We start from the raw sequence: 27,671 nt of genomic DNA, 5'->3' as shown, positions 1-27,671 counted from the left end.
AGGGCAGGCAGCCCTGACCTCACGGAGGAGTGATGTGCTAGAAAGAAACAGGCTGCAAATGCTTGACCTTACTTTAATTTTTAACGAATACCCATTTTTAAGCAAATTGATACATATCAATTCGAGACCTATGTTAATGGGGAAAAAATGTGTTTGAAAGATACTGTCAAAGAGTTTAAATTTTCACTATGTACTCTAAAGAATTCAAAACAGACAGGTTCCCTGAGCTTCCTGCTTCTTCCCGGAAGAAATCCACCAGAATCTGGGGACCATTATAAGGTCCTCACCAGCTCCATTATCTTACTTTAAGCGTCTCTGATACTGCAAGACGGAAGTATTCGAAGTGTGGTCCCCACACCTACATAATTAGCATCACTCGGGAACCTGTGATATTAAATCTAGTCAGCTCCAGCCTAGACCTACCAAATCAGAAACTCCAGGGGTGAGGCCCGGCAATCCGTGTTCCAATAATCCTGCAGGGTGATTCTGATGCACAGTAGTGTGTGAAAGCCACTTCTGTAAGATAATGTCAATCAAAGCCACCCCCGATGGCAAGCTCTTTGTATCCACAGATTCCCTAGTCCCTATTCCCCACACCTGGAAGCCCTTAAACATCATTTATAGGCTGATGTGGTCCTTAGGCAAGAAAAATACGGGGACAAAAATTTGACGGCTCAGCATAAACCGGGCTTTACCAGGGTTCCCCTCTGAGCTCTGAATTCTGCTTTGAGCACTTGGCTGTTTCTGTGTTCTCTCGGTCGGGCCTCGCTCGCCCTGTCACTCAGCTCCAATAACTCTGCCATCGTGCCCTTTCTTGAGCCTCTGCTGTGGGTCCCCTCCCCAATATCTTTTTTTTTCGGGGGGGGGGCTGTGTTGGATGTTGGCTGCTGCGCAGGCTTTCTCTAGTTGCGGCGAGAAGGGGCTACTCTTCGTTGTGGTGCGCGGGCTTCTCATTGCGGTGGCTTCTCTTGTTGCGGAGCACGGGCTATAGGTGCACGGGCCTCAGTAGTTGTGGCACGTGTGCTCAGTAGTTGTGGCTCATGGGCTCTGGAGCGCAGGCTCAGTAGTTGTGGCCCACGGGCTTAGTTGCTCTGTGGCATGTGGGATCTTCCCGGACCAGGGCTCGAACCTGCATCCCCTGCATTGGCAGGCGGACTCTTAACCACTGCGCCACCAGAGAAGTCCCCTCCCAATATCTGACACCTTCCTTTCCTAAATACTCCAGGTGACGGGCCTCCTGCCCTGAAAACTAGATTTAGGCTCTACAGCTCCACCCCAGTGCCCAGGCTATCGTCCGGTTGGCCCTTGCTGCCGGATTCTTTGCCTCCAGCCTGCTGTCCGTGATTGGCGCGGCATCACCCATTACATCTCCCGCCTGCCGGCCGCTGCTCACACAACATGACTCTCCTGATCACAGACAGTCGTTACAGGCAGGCGGGGCCTCACCTAACCCTGGACAAGGGACCTAAAGTATGTCCTCTTTCCAGATCTCAGGGACTCGTGGACAAACACCTTCCTATAATTTTAGTCGACAAATGAAACCTATAATTTTAGTCGACAAATGAAACCTCTCATATTCTAGGTGATGGAAAGAGAGAGAATTGTGTTGCACAGGAAATCCTGTATTAAATATCGCACAACATGAAACATGTGGAAATCTTAAAGGTAAGATGTGTGTTGACAATCCAATAACCTACATCTTATCGATGGAACAAAAATTACATCCACGTGCCACCTTGAATGGGTTACCTGGACTGAAGTCCCCGGAGTCGCTGGTGGGTCTCACATCCTTGTCGGCCTCTGCCGTGTCCCAGTGTCTAGCGTGATACGCGATACGGGTGGCACTCAGTAAACTGGTGTTGAAAACACGAAGATATGGTCTCTTCCCCATCTCTTGCTTTCCAGCTAATTGATAAACTAGCTTAATCACCATGATCATGTGCCCATTAAATGTCATCAGGAGAAGCATTAGGACTGAGAACCGCCGCTGATGCACAAAGAGAACAGAGAAGGTAGTGGGTCCCATACCACACGTGCACTCTCTTGGGAATCAGACAATGGCACACACACACACCCCCACCAGCTCAGCCTCTGTGTAAGGAAGCCACCTGACATGTGAGGTAAACCGGATGTCTCAATTTCCTCATCTGCAAAAGGACGAACCTGGATTCAAGAGTCTCAAAATCCCTTTCTGGCTCTATTATTCTAAAATCTCACAGTGGACCAAAGTTCCTGATTTTTCATTAGAATCCATAAATAAAGGTAGTTATTGGGCTTCCCTGGTGGCGCAGTGGTTGAGAGTCCGCCTGCCGATGTAGGGGACGCGGGTTCATGCCCCGGTCTGGGAAGATCCCACATGCCGCGGAGCGGCTGGGCCCGTGAGCCATGGCCACTGAGCCTGCGCGTCCGGAGCCTGTGCTCCGCAGCGGGAGAGGCCACAACGGTGAGAGGCCCACGTACCGCAAAAAAAAAAAAAAAGGTAGTTATTATACACTAGACTATCAGTGCTATTCCAGTTGAGAAAATCGTCCATGAATGTGGAACCTAAAATATGACACAAATGAACTTATCTACAAAACAGAAACAGACTCACAGACATAGAGAACAGATTTATGGTTACCAAGGGGGAGGGGAGATGGGGAGTTTGGGATTGGGAGTTTGGGATTAGCAGATGCTAACTATTATCTACGGAATGGATAAACAACAAGGTCCTACTGTATAGCACAGGGGACTATATTCAATATCTTATAATAATCTATAATGAAAAAGAATATGAAAAGGATCTGTATATATAGACGTGTATAACTGAATCACTTTGCTGTACACCAGAAACTAACACAACATTGTAAATCAACTACACTTCAATTTAAGAAAAAAAAGAAAAGAAAATCATCTATGAAGGGTTTGTTTGTTTTTTTATGTTGAACATCCCCATACCTAGAAGCAAAGTGGAAAACACCCATTTTTTCTCCTAGCTGCTATCAAATACTTATGCATTCTAATTGTTCTAAAATGAGAAACTAGCCTGATGCACCTAAACCAAATAAAGCTGCAGGAGAACAGGCAAAGGGGGGAGAAGATGTCGAGGATAAGAATGAATATTACTATTTGGTCTTGACTGTTTAGTTTAAAATCAGGACCACCCATCTTATGATTGAACTTCCTTAATGTGGTCTCACAGTTCTGTCCCTCTCACTTCTGTAGCCTTAGCTCCTACCCAGCTCCCCCCATGCTCTATTCCAGACACACTGACCTTCTTCATTCCCCAGGGCATTTGCATGAGCTCCCCTCTCTGCCTCCAATGTTCTTGGCATGGCTCACCCCTTCACAGCATTCAGGTCTCTGTCAAACATCACCTGCTGTCTACACTATTCAGTACTGCCCACCTATACCCAGTCACTCTCTGTACCCTTTCCCTGATTTAGTTTTCCTCGTGGCACTTATGTGAAATTACAGTATTTATTTTTAGCTTTTTAAATGATCTGTCTCTCACACCGCAATGTAGCTTCTTTAATAAAAGGGAATATGTTTCCACAGTGCCCAGAACAGTATCTGGCACAGAGAAAGTGCTCAATAAATATTTGTAAAATAAATGAATAAATATGGAGTTTTTCATATATAATTTAGGGGGAAATTGCAAAAGGGTTTAAACAAGGCAAACAAAACAACTTAGCTTAAATTACATAACGTATTCCATAAAAATAGATTAGAAGCCTGGAAATTATTTACACTAAGAAAAAAAGATGAAGACAGAACCTTCAAGCATGTGCTTCAAGCTACCACCATTGTTTGAACTTCCTAGATTCAAAATCTCAGTTCTATTTACTCATTAGATAATTACTGGGTGTTTATTATGCATCAGGCAGTGTTTCAGACTCTGTTGATATGGGGGTGAATAAACAGACAAATTCTCTGCCATCAAAGAGCTCACATTCTAGTGAGGGACACAGATCATACACAGTTTTTAAATATAGTAAACAAAAAAATAAGTAATACAACTTCAGATAAGACTGTGGAGAAAAAGGCACAGAGCACATATGCCTATTCAATATATGCACGCTGGATGCGTGGATGGATGGGTGGACGGTGCGATGGGTGGATGGATAGACAGATGGATGGACGGATGAATGGTTGGATGGATGGTTGGATCCACATTGAGGGTCTTTGAAAACACCTGGAAATCATCACCATGAGGGAAAAATCACCTTCAAACTCTGGTCAAACTTGTTGCTATCAGCCCACGACAGACCAAGACGCCCTGCTCTGCCCATTACCTCTCTTTCAATCTCTCCTCTGACTCTACTGCAGCCAGAGACAGCCAAGCAAGGGGGGTGAGGGACTGATGGATGAGAAGCAGCTGAGAAAACCCTCCCTTTCTCAGTGCTTCTGGAAGCCTGAAGTCTGCCCCAGCTGAACAAAGAGGAACCTCAGCATTTCACTGAAGTTTAGGATTTTCTATTTTTGCAATAAATTCAACATATTGCCGACATGCTACATCATTTACTTATTTTTTTTTTTTTTTTACCTGCCTTCCTCTACCAGAATATAGGCTGGGAAAAAAGAATGGGCCTATTCTGTTCACTCATTTAGCACTGGTACTAGGAGAGTTTCTACTTAACATTCAGTGCTTAATAAATATTTGTTGAAATGAAAAAACAGTTACGTTCATGAATAAGATGCAAGAAAGTTAAAAGCAAAACCACAAGTGGGAAAATATATTTACAACACATATCACAAATGACTAGCATACAGAATATATGAAAATACCTGCAAATTAATTAGACAACAAATGCAATAAAAAAGGCAGCAAAATTACTTGAATGGGCACTTGACAAAAGAAACAATACAAACATATTAATTAGATGTTTATGGTCATCAGTAATAGAGAAATGCAAAATAAACCACAATGAGATTCTGTAACACACCCCCCAGAGTGGCATACATTTAAATCTCGAGAAACATCAAGTGTTATCCAGCCTGGAAGACAGTGGGAACTCACACACACTGCTGGTGGAGGTGGGTTTAGTGAAACCACTCTAGAAAACATTTGACGTTGGGGCTTCCCTGGTGGCGCAGTGGATAAGAATCCGCCTGCCAATGCAGGGGACGCGGGTTCAAGCTGTGGTCCGCAAAGATCCTACATGCCACGGAGCAACTGAGCCCGTGCGCCACAACTACTGAGCCCATGTGCCACAACTACTAAGCCTGTGCGCCCAGAGCCCGTGAGCCACAACTACTGAGCCCGCGTGCCACAACTACGGAAGCCTGCGCGCCTAGAGCCTGTGCTCCGCAACAAGGGAAGCCACCATAATGAGAAGCCCGTGCACTGCAACGAAGAGTAGCCCCCACTCACCACAACTAGAGAAAGCCTGCGCACAGAAACGAAGACTCAATGCAGCCAAAAATAAATAAAATTAAACCTTTAAAAAGAAAAATTTGACATTGCCTGGTAAAGCTGAAAATATGTATGCCCCCTTGATCCTGAAATTTCAGTCGTAGGCATATACCCTAGAGAAACTCTCATGCTATACTGCACTCTGTATGCACAAGAAAGTTCATAGGAGCATTGTAGTCATAGCCCAAAAGTGAAAAATCCAAATGTTTGTCAACTGTATACTAAATAAACAAATTGTAGTTTATTTATACAATGGAATACAGCAATAAACGTAAATAAACTACACCTGCTCACATCCATATAGACCAATCTCAGAAACATAATGTTGAAAGTATAAGCTAGTTAGAAAACATATAGCATGATTGAATTTACATAAAGACAAAATATAACTACCATATATTGTTTAGGGATGTTTAGTGACTGTTTAGAGATCACTAAAGGGGGACGTGAGAGAAGAAAGACATGCTGGAGACTTCTAAGACATCGACATTGCTCTTTTTCCTCCTCTGGGTAGAGGTTAAGAGGTTTTCCTTAATCACTTTTTAAAGTGTCCATATGTTTTACCCATGTCTTCATCAAGCTATTGCTGCAGTAGTGCCGTGTACGGCTCCCAGATCTCGGTGCCCCATAAAAACAAACGTTTGTTTTCCTGGCTCAAGGGGGCGGGTGCTGGTGGCTCTTGGTGGCAGACTGTGCTTTGAACTCAGGTCTGCCCGTAAGTGTCCTCCTCTCCCTGGATCAGCAGCTCCCCAGGGCATGTTCTCCTGGCACCCAGCAGAAGCACAAGAAGCCAAGTCAAATCCACAGGAAGACGGGCTTCCCTGGTGGCGCAGTGGTTGGCAGTCCACCTGCCGATGCAGGCGACGCGGGTTCGTGCCCCGGTCCGGGAAGATCCCACATGCCGCGGAGCGGCTGGGCCCGTGAGCCATGGCCGCTGAGCCTGCACATCTGGAGCCTGTGCTCCGCAACGGGAGAGGCCGCAACAGTGAGAGGCTCGCGTACCGCAAAAAAAAAAAAAAAAAAAAAAAAAAAAAAAATAGGGAAAGAAAATCAAAACCACAGTAAGTTACAACTTCACACCCTCTAGGATGGTTATAATCAATATGAGAGACAACAACATGTGTTGACGAGGATGTAGAGGAATTGAAACCTTCATACGTTGCTGACGGGAATATAAAATGATGCATCTACTGTGGAAAATAGATTGGCAGTTCCTCAAAATGTCAAACATAGAGGTACCACAGGATTCAATTCTATCCCTAGGTATATATACTCAAGAGAATCAAAAATATGCTTATCTAAGAATTTGTGTATGAACATTCATAACAGCCTTACCCACAACAGGCAAATAGGGGCAACAAACCAAGTGTCCATTAACTAATGAATGGATAAAGAAAATGATCCATCCATACAGTGGAATATTATTTGGCCATAAAAAGAAATGAAGGGACTTCCCTGATGGCGCAGTGGTTAAGACTGTGCCTGCCAATGCAGGGGACACAGGTTTGAGCCCCAGTCCGGAAAGATCCCACATGCCGCGGAGTTACTAAGCCCGTGCGTCACGACTACTGAGCCTGCACTCGAGAGCCCGCGAGCCAAAACAACTGAGACCACGTGCCACAACTACTGAAGCCCGCACGCCTAGAGCACATGCTTCACAACACGAGAAGCCACCACAGTGAGAAGCCCACGAACCACAACGAAGAGTAGCCCCCGCTCACCATAATTAGAGAAAGCCAGCACACAGCAACGAAGACCCAATGCAGCCAAAAATAAATAAATTGATTTATTTATTTAAAAAAAAAAGAAATGAAATACTGATACATATTACAACACGGACAAGCCTTGAACACACTGTACTGAGTGAAAGAAGCTAGACCCAAAGACACATAGTGTAGGATCCCTGAAATGTCTAGAATGGGCAAATCCATCCATCAAGAAAGAAAGAAGATTAGTGGTTGTTTGGAGTTTGTGGAGGAGGGGAAATGGGGAGGGCCTCCTAATGGATACGGGGTTCCTTTTCGGGATGATGAAAATGTTCTGGAATTAGATCATGGTAATGGTCGCACAACTTTGTGAATGCACTAAAAACCACTGAATTGTACACTTTATAATGGTGAATTTTATGGTATGTGAATTATGTCTCAATAAAAGATAAGATTCGATTGGCCAGAGTAACTCAATGAGATAAGAAGATACATATGTTCTGCCTGCTCTAGAAGAAGAGGCTGGAAGGCTACACAGCAAAGGGTTGGTGCATAATCCACAGCTGGAGGGAGTAAAAAAGAGGAAAAAATAATCCAACTGACTAAACATAATTTTCAGTATTTTTATAAATTTTAAACATGCTTTCAAAGCTTAAAAAGCAAGAAGGGGGCTTCCCTGGTGGCGCAGTGGTTAAGAATCCACCTGCCAACACAGGGGACATGGGTTTGAGCCCTGGTCCGGGAAGATCCCACATGCCACAGAGCAACTAAGCCTGTGTGCCACAACTACTGAGCCTGCGCTCTAGAGCCCGTGAGCCACAACTACTGAGCCTGCGCTCTAGAGCCCGTGAGCCACAACTACTGAGCCTGCGTTCTAGAGCCCACGAGCCACAACTACTGAGCCTGTGTGCCACAACTACTGAAGCCTGTGCACCTAGAGCCCGCGCACCGCAACGAAGAGTAGTCCCTGCTCACTGCAACTAGAGAACGCCCGTGCGCAGCAATGAAGACCAAAAGCAGCCAAAGATAAATTAAATAAATTAATTTTTTAAAAAAAGCAAGGAGGAATTCTTATGAGACAGGAACTTGGGAATGCCCAACCTTAATTTAAATACACACACACACACACACACACACACACACACACACACACACACACACACACACACACACACACACACACACACACACACACACACACACACACACACACACACACACACACACACACACCCCTCCTGTAGAAGTCCTTTTAGGAGCTTCTTGAAACAAGATGGAAATAAACCTCAAAACACCACTAATTAAGGATGAGAAACAACTGGAGTTTGTGAAGCATCTGAATTATAAACATTCTTGAAGTACAGATTCATTCCTTTCAAGTACAAACAACATAATTAACGTAGAGGAAAAAAATCACCTGATAGAGATCTTTAGAAGATTTCAAATTGCAATTAGCACATCAATTATCCACATAGATATTCTGTTTCTGAAGTACTTAGTGGAATTTTTTCAGTGCCTCAAAACATGTATTCTGCTGAACAACTTAAAAATCTCCTCCCACCCTCAGATCTTGTTTACAGATTTAATGTATGGTATCTCTAAATTGTTTGCTTAGCAAAAGAAACCTCAATACTGCTCCCAACTCAACCATCACCAGTTGGAAATCACCCAAGTTCCAATTCCATTTGGTTTTACTCAGAGGAGATCACAGTAAAGCAGGGAATGGGAAGAAAAGAGTCTCTAAATTCAGGTCTCAGAATTAAGGCTCCTGGGTGTTCTGATTCTGTACACTTGCCTCCTGCTCTTTTGTACCCGCCAGGATTACGCTGGCCCGTGTCAATGCAGCCTGAAAACTTCAGGACTTCCCACAGGGAAATTCTTCATTAAAGCTTGGCTTTATCCAAAACAGATCTGATCCTGTTGCACTCAGACTCATGGCCTATGTTTCTGTCTTGCCATAACCGAACTACCCTAAGTAATCGAGGCAAAAGTCTGCCAGCCATCCACATGTCGAGTCCAATCTCCCACCACCACCACCCCACCCCACCACACACACACACACACACACACACACACACACACACACACACACACACACACACACACGGCCCTTGTAAATCACGATGCCCTCCTTAGCATTTGAGCTCACAACTCAGCTCTTCACATGGGGCTCACTGTGGGCTAGAGAACCGGCAATTTCACGAGTTACAGGGAAAAAGAGAGAGAGAGAAAATGAGCCCTGAAGACCAGGCAGAGAAGGGAGGCAAGGAAAGGGCAATGAGAGGGTTAGAAGTAGTTCTTGGACGACCGGGGAGCAGAACAGCAATTGTGTTACAACCAAAAAAAGAGGGGGTGGGGGAGAGATAAACTAGGAGTTTGGGATTAGCAGATACAAACCGCTATATATAAAGTAGATAGGGAATTCCTTGGCGGTCCAGTGGTTAGGACTGCACGCTCTCACTGCCGAGAGCCTGGGTTCAAGCCCTGGCTGGGGCACTAAGATCCCACAAGCCCTGTGGTACGGCCAAAAATAAATCAATCAAATAAACAGCAAGTTCCTACTGTGGAGCACAGGGAACTATATTCAATATCTTGTAATAACCTATAGTGGAAAAGAATATGAAAAAGAGTATATGTATAAAGGAATCACTTTGCTGGACACTTGAAATTAACACAGCATTGTAAAACAACTATAGTTTGATAAAAAAAAAAATTTTAATAAAAGAAAAGGAGTGTGAGAAGAAGGTCATAACGCTGTTCCTCTAACAGTTAAGCAAAAGAAAGGAAGCTAAAGAGGAAAGAAACTACAAAATGTGTAACAGGAAAGACACAATATTTTCCATTATAAACAAAATTCGGGCAAAGTAATTGATTTCACATGGTCAAAACTCAATAATATTTGTTGAATGAATAAGTAAATGAATGATTAATTTTGAAGCAACTGCAATAAAACTAAACTCATCATTTTCTCTTCAAAACTCAGTTTTTCTTCTGTTAATAATATAATCATTTTCTCTGTTGCCCAAACTCAGAACCTCTGGTATGACCTGTACTATCCATTTTGCTCTACCGTGTCAACTTCAGCCTTTCAGGTATAATTAATTCTTTCCTCGTCAGGCCTTTTTATCCGTCCTTCCTGTGCACTCTGACCTACTCAGCCTGCATCTTAATTGTGGATTCAACGAGTGTTTAGTGTGTACACATTACACATTCTTGACCCCGTCTACGCATCTTACACCACAAGATGCTCTCGCCTCCAACGAGTTCAAATCAGACATATAAGCAAATAATGCAACGTGACAAAAACCACCTGGGAGCTATTTACTAGAAACTGCCTGACCAGCTCATAACTGAATTATTATTATAATCCCACTCTCTAGAGCCTCTTCCCTTTGAAATAATATTTTCAGCTCCCCTATCCTGAGGGATTATTATGTGTCCAGCACTCAGGAAAGTACCAAGCGTTTTACATACTTCACCTCATTCACTTCTCACGATAACGCTAGAGTTGTTTAAAAATGAGGAAACAGTGTTTTTCACCACAATTAAAAATACAAAGTGATTAATGAAGTTTTGTTAATGAGGGAACTGAGGCCCAGAATGGTTCAACGTCTCGCCAAAGTTGACGCTGGAGCAGCAGTCCTGCTCTCATCCTCTGCGCGGACTGTTCACGGTCACCAGATGCATTTCCTTAAAACGCTGTGTCACTCGCTTCTCCAAAACCCACCCACTGCAGGACGCCAGGACTGCGATGCCCTCGACACCTAATCACAGCCTGCTTTACTAGCTTGACTCTCCCCAACACAAACTTCATTCCCTTCGGGATGAACTCCACCCACCCCTGCACCCCCTGCCACATTCCAGCTCATTCTAATCTGTTCCTTCCCCAAACCCCACGTGGCCTGCCCCTCTCCAACTACTTATATCTTGTCTGTGCTCCAAGACCCAGCTGAAGTCATAGCTCCTCCCTAAAAAATATTCTCCACCAGCAGAAGCCCACGCTCATGTCCTCTTCTCTGGAATCTCAAAATCTTGATACATAATTAACTTGTACAGAATCAGAGACTGCCTTGAATCGCTATTTAACCTTTTTTTTTTAATTGAAGGATGGTTGATCTACAATGTTATGTTAGTTTCAGGTGTCTAGCAAAGTGATTCAGTTATACATACGTACATGTCTATTTTTTTCAGATTCTTTGCCCTTATAGGTTCCTATAAAATATTGAGTAGAGTTCCCTGTGCTGTACAGTAGGTCCTTGTTGGTTATCTATTTTATATCTAGCAGTACATTTTAATCCCAAACTCCGAATTTATCCCTGCCCCCCTTCCCCTTTGGTAATCATCAATTAGTTTTCTGTGCCCATGGGTCTATTCCTGTTTTGTACACAAGTTCATTTGTATCGTTTTTTTAGATTCCACACAGAAGCCGTATCATATAATATTTGTCTTTCCCTGTCTGGCTTACATCACCAAATTGCTATTATAATCTACAAGCATCTATCCTTCACTGTGAACTCCAAGAATCAAGGATCCTAATTTTGATATCTCTTTACATCTCTTACCTTTGCCTTTTACAAAGAAGCGACTTAACGAATAAATTGAACACTAGGACATCAATAAATGACTCATCACTCAGCTAACATTCTTTGGGGCTTATAGGAATCAGAAATATAAGAATTAATGCTTGTCGAAATGATAAAATGCATATCAGCAAGGAAAATGTCACAAATAGAGCACTGAAGTGCATACTTAACTTATAATTAATTTTCCAGTGTATAAGTGTATTTTAATATATTAGCATAATCTCACTGATGAAAAAAGCTGTAAAAAAAAAATCCAGCCTAAAATAGTATTTCACCACAGAGTTACACATTTTTAATAACATCAAAATGTGCTCCACGATGTGCTAATTAACCCAACCCAGATTCGCTGTCAGCATCTAGACATCAGAAGAAAAGGAAAATAGAGGAGTAACTGCCACAAGATCCTTCTAATTCTTACTCCACTGAGGACAGAAGAAAAGAACAGAGGCAAAAGTGAGATATAAGGCAGAACTCCCTTACCTGACCTGGTGCTTCTGAGAAGTTATAGAACCAATTACTTTGGAAGTCTCTAAAACTACAGGAATAAGACGAGTCCTTTCAAACATCCGGATCATGGATTAAATGATTTCTCAAGGACCTTGCCAAATTATTCTTTTTTTCCTAAGACAGCAGAGTTAGAGACTTTTAAGGGGCTGTGCAACACCTCAACCCTTGCCCCGCTTTCCTTCCTGCTGCCAGCTCTCCACCCTCAGCTCCGGGAGAGCTTTGATCTTCCTAATGATACACCCAATACCCATCACCCCAGAAACAGTGTTAGCTGAGTTATGGACCTCTTAAAGTCCCCTGCAGCAAAATGGCAAATTCTGGTTCTGATTTTACTAAATCTTTAGTAGTACACCTGACACAGCGACCCAGGGTGAAGCCTCAGTACGAACGATGAAATGTATGCCCTACAGATAGAGCCAACTTCCCGTGCGGTATCAGCGCACTCTATTTGCCCTGAAAATACTTTATTTGATCTGCAGGATATACTGCTATTCAGCCTTGCTTGGAAACAGCTTTCTATTTCATTAAGTGGTTAAAGACAGAGCTTTCATGACAAGAAGGATTGATGTGTGCCCCTCAACTACACTCTGAGAGCCATGAGTATGAAAATTAGGCCATTACAGCCGAACTCAATAGCACATTGTTTGCAGTCACTGTCAGCAGTGTCAACCTGAGAAAGATTCATTCCCTGACACGCAGGAGAGAGGACAGCATGGTCGGGTCCAAAGGCGTATGGTATTAATGCCAGAACATCCTTGGCCAAATCGCAGCTGCACCACTTATGTCCTATGTGGCTTTGGGCAAGGAAATTGGCCCCTCTGAGATTCAGTATTTTCATCAGGAAAATGGGCAAGATAATTACCAACCTTGCATTGTTGAGTGGACTAGAGATCAATATGCGTGCAGTACTTGACAATTATTAGAAGCTACAAATATGGAAGATGGTATGATTGTTACTATTATGAGTGTCATGAGAATTAGAAAGGGCAGGAAGTGAGCACAAACCTACCCAGAGTGAAGTACAGTAAAAGGTGTCATAAATATACTTTCAGGAGTGTGTGGGGTTCAGAAGTTTCCTGCAAACTGATTTGATTGAAATTTTCTTTTCAAATTCCCAAGTGCCTCCTGGGCAGAATACAGGTGTGAGTGTTTTAAGAGACCAGCACAATAAGTAGACCAGGTAAGTGTAGTCTACCAGGTACCATCAAGGTCCAATTTACAGTTCACAGTCGTCAATTTAAAGTGAAACCAGTCAGCAGAGTTATGTGTTAATATCAGAATATTTGTTTTTAAATACTTCAGCATTCTAGATGCTCACTCTATAGAGATTTAATTTAAAGGACTCTGTAGAATAATATTCTACTTTGAACAAAATGGTTAATATTATTAAAAATATCCAGGGCTTCCCTGGTGGCGCAGTGGTTGAGCGTCCGCCTGCCGATGCAGGGGACACAGGTTCGTGCCCCAGTCTGGGAAGATCCCACATGCCGCGGAGCGGCTGGGCCCGTGAGCCATGGCCGCTGAGCCTGCGCGTCCGGAGCCTGTGCTCCGCAACGGGAGAGGCCACAACAGTGAGAGGCCCGTGTATCGCAAACAAAAAAAAAAAAAAAAAAAAAAAAATCCAATACCTACTATATTAGACGTATGAGCTTTTAGAAAGAGCCAAAAGTCTTTTCATCTACATTTCTGAAACATGTATTAATGATAAATTCAACTGTGTTTGGTTTTACTTTCATGTCAAAAAATGTCTCTATCTTGAATACCAATCTTAACCATCAATATAATTAGAGGAATCGCTAGAGATTATTAGTATGAAAAAAATAAGGAAGAGTTAGAGGGACGAATGAGGTTGCCAATTATATTTTATGAGTAAATTCTTGTACAACAGACTTGACAAATAAGATAACTCCTTACAGTTCAGAATCTGTGAAAGCTACGAGTTTAAACAAAAAGCTTGCTGAAATGTTTGCCGTAGATGGTCAGTGATTTTCAGATACTGAGAACAATGGATTTTTGAGATCTCTCCAGGGTATGAATTCTAAAACTCATGTCACTGAAAAATAGTTTCCTAAATTACATTCTACTTTGTACAAAATGGTTAATATTACTAAAAATATCCAATACCTTGTATTTTAGATGTATGAACTTTTAGAAACAGCCAGAAGTCTTTTGTCTACATTTCTGAACCACGTATTAACGATAAAGTCAACCGTGTTTGGTTTTACTTTCATGTCGAGAAACATTTCTATCTTGAATACCAATCTTACACATAAATATAATTAAAGGAATCTATGTAGAATGAGAAATAATGCCACTGACAATGGAACAAACAAGGCTCTGAGTGGCTTAGGAAGCACAGCCCTATGTCCAGTCCACACCCTTCAGTTGTGTGGGCTCAGGAAGTAACACAGCTGAGTGTAACAGAAATGCAGGCTGTGGGCAGGAAGATGGTGGCCACATCCCTCATTCTCCTGCGGGGCAAGACAACACGGCATGTAAGACATTTTGGAAATGTCTGACCAGCTACTCATACGACATGGCCAAACAATAAAGAACTGTAACTACTGAATGTCTTTAAAATAAAACAAAACAGGACTTCCCTGGTGGCACAGTGGTTAAGAATCCGCCTGCCGGGAGCTTCCGGGAAGATGGCAGAAGAGTAAGATGCGGAGATCATCGTCCTCCCCACAGATACACCAGAAATACATCTACACGTGGAACAACTCCTACAGAACACCTACTGAACGCTGGCAAAATACCTCAGACCTCCCAAAAGGCAAGAAACTCCCCACGTACCTGGGTAGGGCAAAAGAAAAAAGAATAAACATAGACAAAAGCATAGGGACGGCCCTGCACCAGTGGGAGGGAGCTGTGAAGGAGGAAAGATTTCCAGACACTAGGAAGCCCCTTCGCGGGCGGAGACTGCAGGTGGCGGAGGGGGGGAGCTTCGAAGCCGCGGAGGAGAGCGCAGCAACAGGGGTGCGGAGGGCAAAGCGGGGAGATTCCCGCACAGAGGATCAGGGCTGACCAGTACTCACCAGTCCGAGAGGCTTGTCTGCTCACCCGCCGGGGCGGGCGGGGGCTGGGAGCTGAGGCTGGGGCTTCGGTCGGAGCGCAGGGAGAGGACTGGGGTTGGCGGCGTGAACACAGCCTGAAGGGGCTAGTGCGCCACAGCTAGCTGGGAGGGAGTCCGGGGAAAAGTCTGGAGCTCCCAAAGACGCAGGAGACTTTTTCTTCCCTCTTTGTTTCCTGGTGCGTGAGGAGAGGGGATTAAGAGCGCCGCTTAAAGGAGCTCCAGAGACAGGCGCGAGCCGCGGCTAACACGGCGGCATGAGACGCTAAGGCTGCTGCCGCCGCCACCAGGAAGCCTGTGTGCGAGCACAGGTCACTGTCCACACACCCCCGCCTTACGGGGAGGCTGTGCAGCCCGCCACTGCCGGGTTCCCGGTGTCCAGGGACAACTTCCCCAGAAGCATGAACAGCGCGCCTCAGGCTGGTGCAACGTCACGCCGGCCTCTGCCACCGCAGGCACGCCCCGCACTCTGTGCCCCTCCCTCCCCCACGGCCTGAGTGAGCCAGAGCCCCGGAAGCAGCTGCTCCTTTTAAGCCCGTCCTGTCTGAGCGAAGAACAGCCGCCCTCCGGCGACCTACACGCATAGGCGGGGCCAAATCCAAAACTGAACCCTGGGAGCTGTGCGAACAAAGAAGAGAAAGGGAAATCTCTCCCAGCAGCCTCAGGAGCAGCGGATTAAAGCTCCACAATCAACTTGATATACCTGCACCTGTGGAATACATGAATAGACAAGGAATGATCTCAAATTGAGGAGGTGGACTTTGAGAGCAAGATTTATGGGTTTTTCCCCTTTTCCTCTTTTTGTGAGTGTGTATGTGTATGCTTGTGTCTGAGATTTTGTCTGTATAGCTCTGCTTCCACCATTTGTCCTACGGTTCTATCCGTCCGTTTTTTGTTTGTTTTTAATTTTTTTCTTTTTTCTTAATAATTATTTTTTTATTTTAATAACTTTACTATATTTTATCTTACTTTATCTTATTTCTTTTTTCCTTCCTTCCCTCCTTCCTTCCTTCCTCCCTCCGTGCCTCCCTCCCTCCCTTCTTTCTTTCTTTCTTTCTTTCTTTCTTTCTTTCTTTCTTTCTCCTTCTACTAATTCTTTCTTTCTACTTTTTCTCCCTTTTATTCTGAGCCGTGTGGATGAAAGGCTCTTGGTGCTGCAGCCAGGAGTCAGTGCTGTGCCTCTGAGGTGGGAGAGCCAACTTCAGGACACTGGTCCACAAGAGACCTCCCATAATATCAAACGGCAAAAATCTCCCAGAGATCTCCATCTCAACACCAGCACCCAGCCTCACTCAACGACCAGCAAGCTACAGTGCTGGACATCCTATGCCAAACAACTAGCAAGACAGGAACACAACCCCATCCATTAGCAGAGATGCTGCCTAAAATCATAATAAGTCCACAGACACCCCAAAACACACCACCAAACGTGGACCTGCCCACCAGAAAGACAAGATCCAGCCTCATCCACCAGAACACAGGCACTAGTCCCCTCCACCAGGAAGCCTACACAACCCACTGAACCAACCTTAGCCACTGGGGACAGACACCAAAAACAACGGGAATTACGAACCTGCAGCCTGCAAAAAGGAGACCCCAAACACAGTAAGGTAAGCAAAATGAGAAGACAGAAAAACACACAGCAGATGAAGGAGCAAGATAAAAACCCACCAGACCTAACAAACAAAGAGGAAATAGGCAGTCTACCTGAAAAAGAATTCAGAATAATAATATTAAAGATGATCCAAAATCTTGGAAATAGAATAGACAAAATGCAAAAAACATTTAACAAGGACCTAGAAGAACTAAAGATGAAACAAACAATGATGAACAACACAATAAATGAAATGAAAAATACTCTAGATGGGATCAATAGCAGAATAACTGAGGCAGAAGAACGGATAAGTGACCTGGAAGATAAAATAGTGGAAATAACTACTGCAGAGCAGAATAAAGAAAAAAGAATGAAAAGAACTGAGGACAGTCTCAGAGACCTCTGGGACAACATTAAGCGCACCAACAATCGATTTATAGGGGTTCCAGAAGAAGAAGAGGAAAAGAAAGGGACTGAGAAAATATTTGAAGAGATTATAGTTGCAAACTTCCCTAATATGGGAAAGGAAATAGTTAATCAAGTCCAGGAAGCACAGAGAGTCCCATACAGGATAAATCCAAGGAGAAATATGCCAAGACACATTTTAATCAAACTGTCAAAAGTTAAATACAAAGAAAACATATGAAAAACAGCAAGGGAAAAACAACAAGTAACACACAAGGGAATCCCCATAAGGTTAACAGCTGATCTTTTAGCAGAAACTCTGCAAGCCAGAAGGGACTGGCAGGACATATTTAAAGTGATGAAGGAGAAAAAAACCTGCAACCAAGATTGCTCTACCCAGCAAGGATCTCATTCAGATTTGACGGAGAAATTAAAACCTTTACAGACAAGCAAAAGCTGAGAGAGTTCAGCACCACCAAACCACCTTTACAACAACTGCTAAAGGAACTTCTCTAGGCAAGAAACACAAGAGAAGGAAAAGACCTACAATAACGAACCCAAAACAATTAAGAAAATGGAAATAGGAACATACATATCAATAATTACCTTAAATGTAAATGGACTAAATGCTCCCACCAAAAGACACAGATTAGCTAAATGGATACAAAAACAAGATACATATATTTGCTGTCTACAAGACACCCAGTTTAGACCTAGAGACACATACAGACTGAAACTAAGGGGATGGAAAAAGATATTTCATGCAGATGGAAACCAAAAGAAAGCTGGAGTAGCAATTCTCATATCAGACAAAATAGACTTTAAAATAAAGAATATTAGAAGAGACAAAGAAGGACACTACGTAATGATCAAGGGATCGATCCAAGAAGAAGATATAACAATTGTAAATATTTATGCACCCAACATAGGAGCACCTCAATACATAAGGCAAATACTAACAGCCATAAAAGGGGAAATTGACAGTAACACATTCATAGTAGGGGACTTTAACACCCCACTTTCACCAATGGACAGATCATCCAAAATGAAAATAAATAAGGAAACACAAGCTTTAAATGATACATTAAACAAGATGGACTTAATTGATATCTGTAGGACATTCCATCCAAAAACAACAGAATACACATTTTTCTCAAGTGCTCATGGATCATTCTACAGAATACATCATATCCTGGGTCACAAATCAAGCCATGGTAAATTTAAGAAAATTGAAACTGTATCAAGTATCTTTTCCAACCACAACACTATGAGACTAGATATCAATTACAGGAAAAGATCTGTAAAAAATTCAAACACATGGAGACTAAACAATACACTACTTAATAACGAAGTGATCACTGAAGAAACCAAAGAGGAAATCAAAAAATATCTAGAAACAAATGACAATGGAGACACGACGACCCAAAACCTATGGGGTGCAGCAAAAGCAGTTCTAAGAGGGAAGTTTATAGCAATACAATCGTACCTTAAGAAACAGGAAACATCTCGAATAAACAACCGAACCTTGCACCTAAAGCAATTAGAGAAAGAAGATCAAAAAAACCCCAAAGTTAGCAGAAGGAAAGAAATCATAAAAATCAGATCAGAACTAAATGAAAAAGAAATGAAGGAAACAATAGCAAAGATCAATAAAACTAAAAGCTGGTTCTTTGAGAAGATAAACAAAATTGATAAACCATTAGCCAGACTCATCAAGAAAAAAAGGGAGAAGACTCAAATCAATAGAATTAGAAATGAAAAAGGAGAAGTAACAACTGACACTGCAGAAATACAAAAGATCATGCGAGATTACTACAAGCAACTATATACCAATAAAATGGACAACCTGGAAGAAATGGACAAATTCTTAGAAATGTACAACCTGCCAAGACTGAATCAGGAAGAAATAGAAAATATGAACAGATCAATCACAAGCACTGAAATTGAAACTGTGATTAAAAATCTTCCAACAAACAAAAGCCCAGGACCAGATGGCTTCACAGGCGAATTCTATCAAACATTTAGAGAAGAGCTAACACCTGTCCTTCTCAAACTCTTCCAGAATACAGCAGAGGGTGGAACACTCCCAAACTCATTCTATGAGGCCACCATCACCTTGATACCAAAACCAGACAAGAATGTCACAAAGAAAGAAAACTACAGGCCAATATCACTGATGAACATAGATACAAAAATCCTCAACAAAATACTAGCAAACAGAATCCAACAGCACATTAAAAGGATCATACACCATGATCAAGTGGGGTTTATTCCAGGAATGCAAGAATTCTTCAATATACGCAAATCAATCAACGTGATACACCATATTAACAAATTGAAGGAGAAAAACCATATGATCATCTCAATAGATGCAGAGAAAGCTTTCGACAAAATTCAACACCCATTTATGATAAAAACCCTGCAGAAAGTAGGCATAGAGGGAACTTTCCTCAACATAATAAAGGCCATATATGACAAACCCACAGCCAACATCGTCCTCAATGGTGAAAAACTGAAAGCATTTCCACTAAGATCAGGAAAAAGACAAGGTTGCCCACTCTCACCACTCGTATTCAACATAGTTTTGGAAGTTTTAGCCACAGCAACCGAAGAAGAAAAGGAAATAAAAGGAATCTAAATCGGAAAAGAAGAAGTAAAGCTGTCACTGTTTGCAGATGACATGATACTCTACATAGAGAATCCTAAAGATGCTACCAGAAAACTACTAGAGCTAATCAATGAATTTAGTAAAGTAGAAGGATACAAAATGAATGCACAGAAATCTCTGGCATTCCTATACACTAATGATGAAAAATCTGAAAGTGAAATCAAGAAAACACTCCCATTTACCATTGCAACAAAAAGAATAAAATATCTAGGAATAAACCTACCTAAGGAGACAAAAGACCTGTATGCAGAAAATAAGACACTGATGAAAGAAATTAAAGGTGATACAAATAGATGGAGAGATATACCATGTTCTTGGATTGGAAGAATCAACATTGTGAAAATGACTCTACTACCCAAAGCAATCTACAGATTCAATGCAATCCCTATCAAACTACCACTGGTATTTTTCACAGAACTAGAACAAAGTATTTCACAGTTTGTATGGAAACACAGAAGACCCTGAATAGCCAAAGCAATCTTGAGAACAACAAACGGAGCTGGAGGAATCAGGAATATAATAAAGGAATATAATACGGATAAAGACACAGAGCTGGAGGAATCAGGAATATAATAAAGGAATATAATAGGAATAAAGACACAGACCGACTAGAGAATGGACTTGAGGATATGGGGAGGGGGAAGGGTAAGCTGTGACAAAGCGAGAGAGTGGCATGGACATATATACACTACCAAACGTAAAATAGATAGCTAGTGGGAAGCAGCCGCATAGCACAGGGAGATCAGCTCGGTGCTTTGTGACCACCTGGAGGGGTGGGATAGGGAGGGTGGGAGGGAGGGAGACGCAAGAGGGAAGAGATATGGGAACATATGTATATGTATAACTGATTCACTTTGTTATAAAGCAGAAAGTAACACACCATTGTAAAGCAATTATACTCCAATAAAGATGTAAGAAAAAAAAGAAAAAAGAATCCGCCTGCCAATGTAGAGGACACGGGTTTGAGCCCTGGTCCGGGAAGATCCCACATGCCGCGGGAACAACTAAACGCACGTGCTACAACTAACTACTGAAGCCCCCGCGCCACAACTACTGAAGCCTGTGCGCCTAGAGCCCGTGCTCCACAACAAGAGAAGCCACCACAATGAGAAGCCCGCGCACCGCAACGAAGAGTAGCCCCCGCTCGCTGCAACTAGAGAAAGCCCGCGAGCAGCAACGAAGACCCAACGCAGCCATAAATAAATAAATAATTTTTTTAAAAAAAAAGGAAAAACATTTTTAAACTGTTTTCCGAAAGAAAGCCTTCGCATTGTACTTTGTAGCGATGAATATCTACAGCGCAGAATCCACTGACAGCTACTGGTTCCTTGCAGAAAAAGCAGTTTGTTGGCTGGAACGGTTACGAGAGGGTACGTATCCCATGGGGATGCCTGCTGCGAAGAGCTTCAGGTCGCGATGCTCCAGGAAGACGCAGAGAGAGCTGAGAGGCAGATGGAAAGTCAGAGGCGATGTTGCTTCGCTGAAAGGCAATTACATTGCCCCACTGCTACATTTCTAGGTCCAAGACTTAAGAACAAAGTTTGCCCAACTGATTATGTAAAACATCATGTGTATACAAAAATTTTTAATAAAAAATACACATTATTCATTAAGTACTTTTTTCTCCCCCGAAAAAAGAGACCTGCTCTTTGTGGCTCCTGCATGCTGACCCCGGGTCCCTGCTGCCTCACAGGACCTCTCAGGGTGCCCTTGCATCCCCGGCAGATGGGAACTTCTGGATCTCCTGCACACTATGCTTGTGTGTTGAATAAAGGCCGCCTCCTGGGACACCTCTCTCTGCCAATGGCATTTCTATATTTTTACCATTAGCCCAAGTGTTGTCAGGTGTAGTCGTGTGTGTGTGTGTGTGTGTGTGTGTGTGTGTGTGTGTGAATAAAAGGGGCAAGACATACATGCTGTCACGTGATTTTTTCTTTTTCTTTTTGGCCGCACCACACGACATGCAGGATCTCGGTTCCCCAGCCAGGAATCAAACCCAGGCCCCCTGCAATGGAAGTACAGAGTCTTAACCACTAGACCACCAGGGAAGCCCCTGTCACCTGATTTCTTGCTGGTCTCCAGCTGCAATGTCCTGCTGCTGTTCCCTGGGGAGTATAGCCTCTATCTTCCCTAAGCCACCATTGATGTCACTAGTCTCACCTGGTGTTTGGTAGTGTCAGCCTCCACTGTTGAATTCCAATGGCCTCAGGGACACCCTAGTAAAGACGCCCAGGAGGCCATTGGAAATCCTTTTTCTTTTTTCTTTTTTTAAAGCTATTTTTTCTGCATCTATTGAGATGATCAGATGGGTTGTTGTTTTCTTTTTGTTTGTTTTGGTTTTTTGCGGTACTTGGGCCTCTCACTGTTGTGGCCTCTCCCTTTGCGGAGCACAGGCTCCGGACGCGCAGGCTCAGCGGCCATGGCTCACGGGCCCAGCCGCTCCGCGGCATGTGGGATCTTCCTGGGCCAGGGCACGAACCCGTGTCCCCTGCATCGGCAGGCAGACGCTCAACCACTGCGCCACCAGGGAAGCCCTGGGTTGTTTTTTTAATAAATTTTTGAATTAATTAATTAATTTATTTTGGCTGCATTGGGTCTTCGTTGCTGCGCGCGGGCTTTCTCTAGTTGCGGCGAGCGGGGGCTGTTCTTCGTTGCGGTGCACAGGCTTCTCATTGCGGTGGCTTCTCGTTGCAGAGCACGGGCTCTAGGCACTCAGGCTTCAGTAGTTGTGGCACGCGGGCTCAGTAGTTGTGGTGCATGGGCTTAGCTGCTCCGTGGCATGTGGGATCTTCCCGGACCAGGGCTCGAACCCATGTCCCCTGCGTTGGCAGGCAGATTCTTAAGCACTGCACACCAGGGAAGTCCCAGCCGTTGGAATTTCTGATTCAGAAAAAAAAGTTCTGGAAGTCTTCAAAGTGCACAGTAAATTTGATACTGATGGGAATGACTGAGATCACTTAAGGAAAGCAAGGCTGAATTCCTGTGCTCTTACACCCAACTCTGTGTAATCAATCCCCATCTTTCTGTGAACTCAAAGAGGATAAAGAACATGTCTTGTCGATGTCCAATTCTCCTTGAACTGTGCTGAGCACGGGATCAGGCTCAGTAGATCCCCAAGACTGAATTGCTACGTCCTTCCTTTCTTGGTGGGTGGTAAACAGGAAGTCCCATCGGTCCCTCTTTCCAGCGTAGGAAGCATATCAGCTTGGCAGAGATGGGTCTTCTCTTTGTGAGCCTTCTCTTAAGATGATCAAGAGCCTGGTACCCAGAAAACAATGTCCGGAGACCTTGGGTGTGTGGGTGTGAATCAAGGTCTGCCCTGGAAGCCAGGGGTCCGGAGTTATGTCCCCTCCAGAATGAGTCACTCACTGATCTTTCTGCTTCAGCCCTCTCCCGGCCGCCACCACCACAAGCAAATAGGAACAGAATGCTTCTCCTTTGTCTCAGTCAATATGCTGTGAGTGCTTTAACAGTGTGGTTTATAAACATGCTAGAGAGTCAATGTAACTGACATTGACAACAGCTACAACAGCATGGAGGCTCCTGGGTGCAGAATTTGTCTCCAATCACTGTTCATTTAACTCTTTAGGAAGCAAGAGACAGGAGACACCATAGGGTATCCTCAGAAGTAAAATGTAAGTGGGAGTCAAGCCAAAACAGTCACCCACTCTTTTAATTTAATTATTCAGAACAGTTTGCATTTCTCCCAAACCTCTTAGCTCCCCAAAGCCTTTTCACATGCTGCTCTCTCTGGCCGAAAGACCTTTAGGTTTCTCCTTCCCCTAGCAAGTTCCAGCTCATTCCTCAAGGCCCAGATCAAAGTTTCTCCCTTCTGGGAAGGGACCTGTGACACAGTGCTTCAATTGAGCATATTTTTAACCTTACATTCACACCTATTCATACTGGCTTCCCCCACTTACACTTTGAACTCTTCAAGACTGGGACTATATCATTCATTGTTTTAAACCCAGAACCTGAGTCTCAGAATTAATACACATTGTTTACAGAAAGTACTCAATAGTTTTAACGACACCTCTGGTCCTTTGCACGTGGTCTATAGTCTGATGCTTCAGAATATTCTCACGCAGCAGGAAAAAGTGAACCCGGGTATGAGCTGTACAACTCACGGGCTGGAACCCCTCCCTCCCTTTGTGGTAGGCGATATAGGATACTGGGCTGAAAGACCATAATGTCAATTTTTGGCAGGTTCAAACCCGAAGCTAAGTTTCCGGAGAAGCATCTCTGGTACTTTTTCAAGCATTTAATCTTCTGAGAATTTGAAGACAATAGAAGGATGTTTCTGGCATTAGCTGATCGTAAAGTTGTCATGATGCATTCTGGCATTTTCTAAATGTATTCAGAGCTGATGAAATGGAGATTTTAGATTTTGGCATTGAAAAAGGACCTTGAATTTCAGCCAGCAAGAGAAATAAAAGTGGTTTATATTGAAACCTAGGTAGGAAAATGTATTGGACATTCAAGAAAGATTTCAAGGTCCATAATCATTGACTTCACCATCAGGGGCTAAAACATCGTCCCAGTGGCCCGACGGGTTATAGTTCATTACAGTGTCACTTTAGAGTGACGGCTGTCAACCACTGTCTGCATCGGAACCAATGGGGAGGGGAAGAACTTATTACAAATAATAAAGTACTAACATTTGCGAACGATGTTTCTATATTAAATTACTGTTTAGGTTCAAGATATTTCCCATCGATATGCTATCGTAAGTATTCCCTGGCATTTTTCTGAGTTGCAGATGAAAATTAGAGTTTCAGATAATTCTAAGGGATCAAACGTAAACTGCCGTCTACCTTGTCTGTATCACGATCCACGGTTAATAAGCTTTAAAGGGAATTAGGAATCACTTCCGTGCTTCGTTTCTCCACAAATTGGAGGTAAGGAGGAGATTTGTCAAAATGTAAATATGCTCACGAGCATATGGTGTACCTTTGAATGTTACTTAATGTGTGCTAGGACAGAAAAAAACATGAGCTTCTGAATTCCAGAATGTCTACCAGACTCATGAGAATAACGGCATAAAGAACTAAAGTCGACACCTCCTTGAGTCAACGTCCTGATTCCAGGTTTCTAGTGTTTTAGGATTGGAAGGAGAATCATCTTGAAGGAAGGTGTCTAAACTCAGTTAAAGTCAAGTTAAGATCTGCCAACTCCAAAAATGTCCTTTTTTCTCCCAGGAGGAGGGTTTGTAGTCATGCTTCAGGAATTTTATATGAGTAGAAGCTTCATAGTTATTTATAGGGATGCTTGATAGGTTTCGGTCTCTCCAAATATGTCCATTCTCCTGAAAAAAATAACAAAGGCAAACAAATTTGATATGCTGGGAAGATGGTGCTTTCATTTTTCATCAGTGATATCTTGAAGTTATCTGTGCACTTAACAGATCACAGTTATTACTGTAGAAATGTTCCCTCCTCACTCTTTGGGGCCTGGTTCTTTGGCCTCTTCCGTCCCTGTCGTCTTTGCTGCTCTCACTGTCATTCTTCCCTTGCCGCTTGGTCAATCACACACCCTTTTCCTTTTTGGCCCATCCTTCCTGCTCTTGGTCTGAAATTAACATCCTCAAGCCCCAGTTACACCACGACTCTTCATTTTCAACCACCTTGCCTTCTTGCGCACTTTTTTGCCCTCTATATCCTGTATCTTCTATAAAATCCGTGAGGTCAACACTGAGACTCAAGTGGCAAGAGATGATGAGTTTTAAATGTCAGACGTTCTGAGCAAAAGAGCACTTTAAAGATGTGTTTTGACTCAATCTCCTTTCCTTGATATTTTTCTGCCGTCACAAGAAGTTACAATTCCAGATCTATTTTAATCCATGAGAGATGTCTAATCCTACAGGAGTCATGAAGCTGCGTGACCTTAGGAAACATTAGGAGATGGAAAATTATGCTTTTGAGACCACGATAAACATATTCAATTAAAAACAAATTTTTTATGCTTCTCCCAGGTCTTTGTTTATGATTACTACTTAATATGTATTGATATTTTAACTAAAATTTCACCATGCAACAGCCAGCTTCCTTTCATATTGGAAAAGCAGTCATTTATCAACCACCTACTCTATACTTGACATTGCACAAAGCACTGGGAGATACAAAAAATATCCGATCTCATAGCTCTCAGCCTAATAAGACAGACCTACGAATATATAAGCGGTGCAGTGTGATACCTGCATAACCCAGTATCTGCCAAAACAGTGAATGAACCATGGCAGGTAGGTGGGGAATTCAGAGATAAATCAGATATGGACCCTGCCCTTAAGGAATTTACAGTCTAGCAAAGAAGAAAAGATAGGTACACGAAAAAGAAAACAGGTTAGAAAATGAAAATCTTGGTGAAAATGTAAAGCAAAGGGGCAACGAAATTTTGGAGGAGAACATTTTCATCCAGAGAAATCCAAGATTTCCTAAAGATAATGGTATGTGAGCTGGAACTTGAAAACACAGCAATGAAAACTCCCTGTACTTTCAGTTCAGTTTTGCTGTAAACCTAAAACTGCTCTAAAGAATAAAGTTTATTCATTTCAAAAGAGAAAACATAGCAGGAGAAATGGGTGTGTATAAATAAATGCATTTAGGTAGAGCAGCGTGGTAGGAAATACCGCCATCCTAGAGGATGGCCTAGGAAGAGAGACCCCATACGGGGCAGGGAAGTGACGTCAAGAGTAGAGAAGAGGGACTTCCCTAGTGGTCCACTGGTTAGGACTCTGCACTTTCACTGCCAAGGGCATGGGTTCGATCCCTGGTTGGGGAACTAAGGTCCCGCAAGCCACTGAGCACAGGCCAAAAAAAAAAAAAAAAAAAAGAGTAAAGGAGAGACAGGAACAGAGCAAGAGATCAGGAGTCAATAAATCAGAGAGCTTCAAGGAGGAAGGTGGTTTTCTGGCTATCTATTGTTATGTAACAAACTTACTAGCTATTTTATTATACCTCTCGATTTTACGAGGCCAGAACTAAGGCAGGTTTGGGCTGGGCAATTCTTCTCTCCTAGGTGGTACCAATGGACACACTAGGGACATTCAGCTGGTGGCCGGGCTGGTCTGGACACACCCAGACAGCTTCACTCACACATCTGATACCCTGTGAGGCCGGCTGGAAGGTTGGGCTCAGCTAAGCCCCTCCCCTTCTCCACGTGGTCTCAGGGCCTGTCCACATGGTTCACAACAGGATACCAAGATTTCTTACAAGGTGGGTCACGGCTCCAAGAGTTAGTCTTCTAAGTAACAGGATGTGGAAGCTGCCGGTCTCCTAAGACCTGGGACCAAAAATCGGCACTGCATCTTTCCATCATGGTTTTTTGTTTGTTTGTTTTTTCCGGCTATGTTGGGTCTTCATCGTTGTGCATGGGCTTTCTCTAGTTGCAGAGAGCGGGCACTATTCTTTGTTGCGGTGCGCAGGCTTCTCACTGCAGTGACTTCTCTTGTTGCGGAGCACAGGATCTAGGCGCACGGGCTTCAGTAGTTGCAGCATGGGAGTTTCAGTAGTTGTGGTATACGGGCTCAGTAGTTGTGGCTCGCAGGCTCAGTAATTGTGGCACACGGGCTTCGTTGCTCCGCGGCATGTGGGATTTTCCTGGACCAGAGCTTGAACCCGTGTCCCCTGCTTTGGCAAGTGGATTCTTAACCACTGTGCCACCAGGGAAGTCCCTCCCGCCCGTCATATTTTAATTATCAAAACAGTCACAGAACCTGCCTAGATTCAATGGGAGGGGACAGAA

This window comes from Stenella coeruleoalba (assembly GCF_951394435.1).
Source record: "Stenella coeruleoalba genome assembly, chromosome: 1".
Taxonomy (NCBI): domain Eukaryota; kingdom Metazoa; phylum Chordata; class Mammalia; order Artiodactyla; family Delphinidae; genus Stenella; species Stenella coeruleoalba.
Note: the sequence above shows the minus strand (reverse complement) of the source record.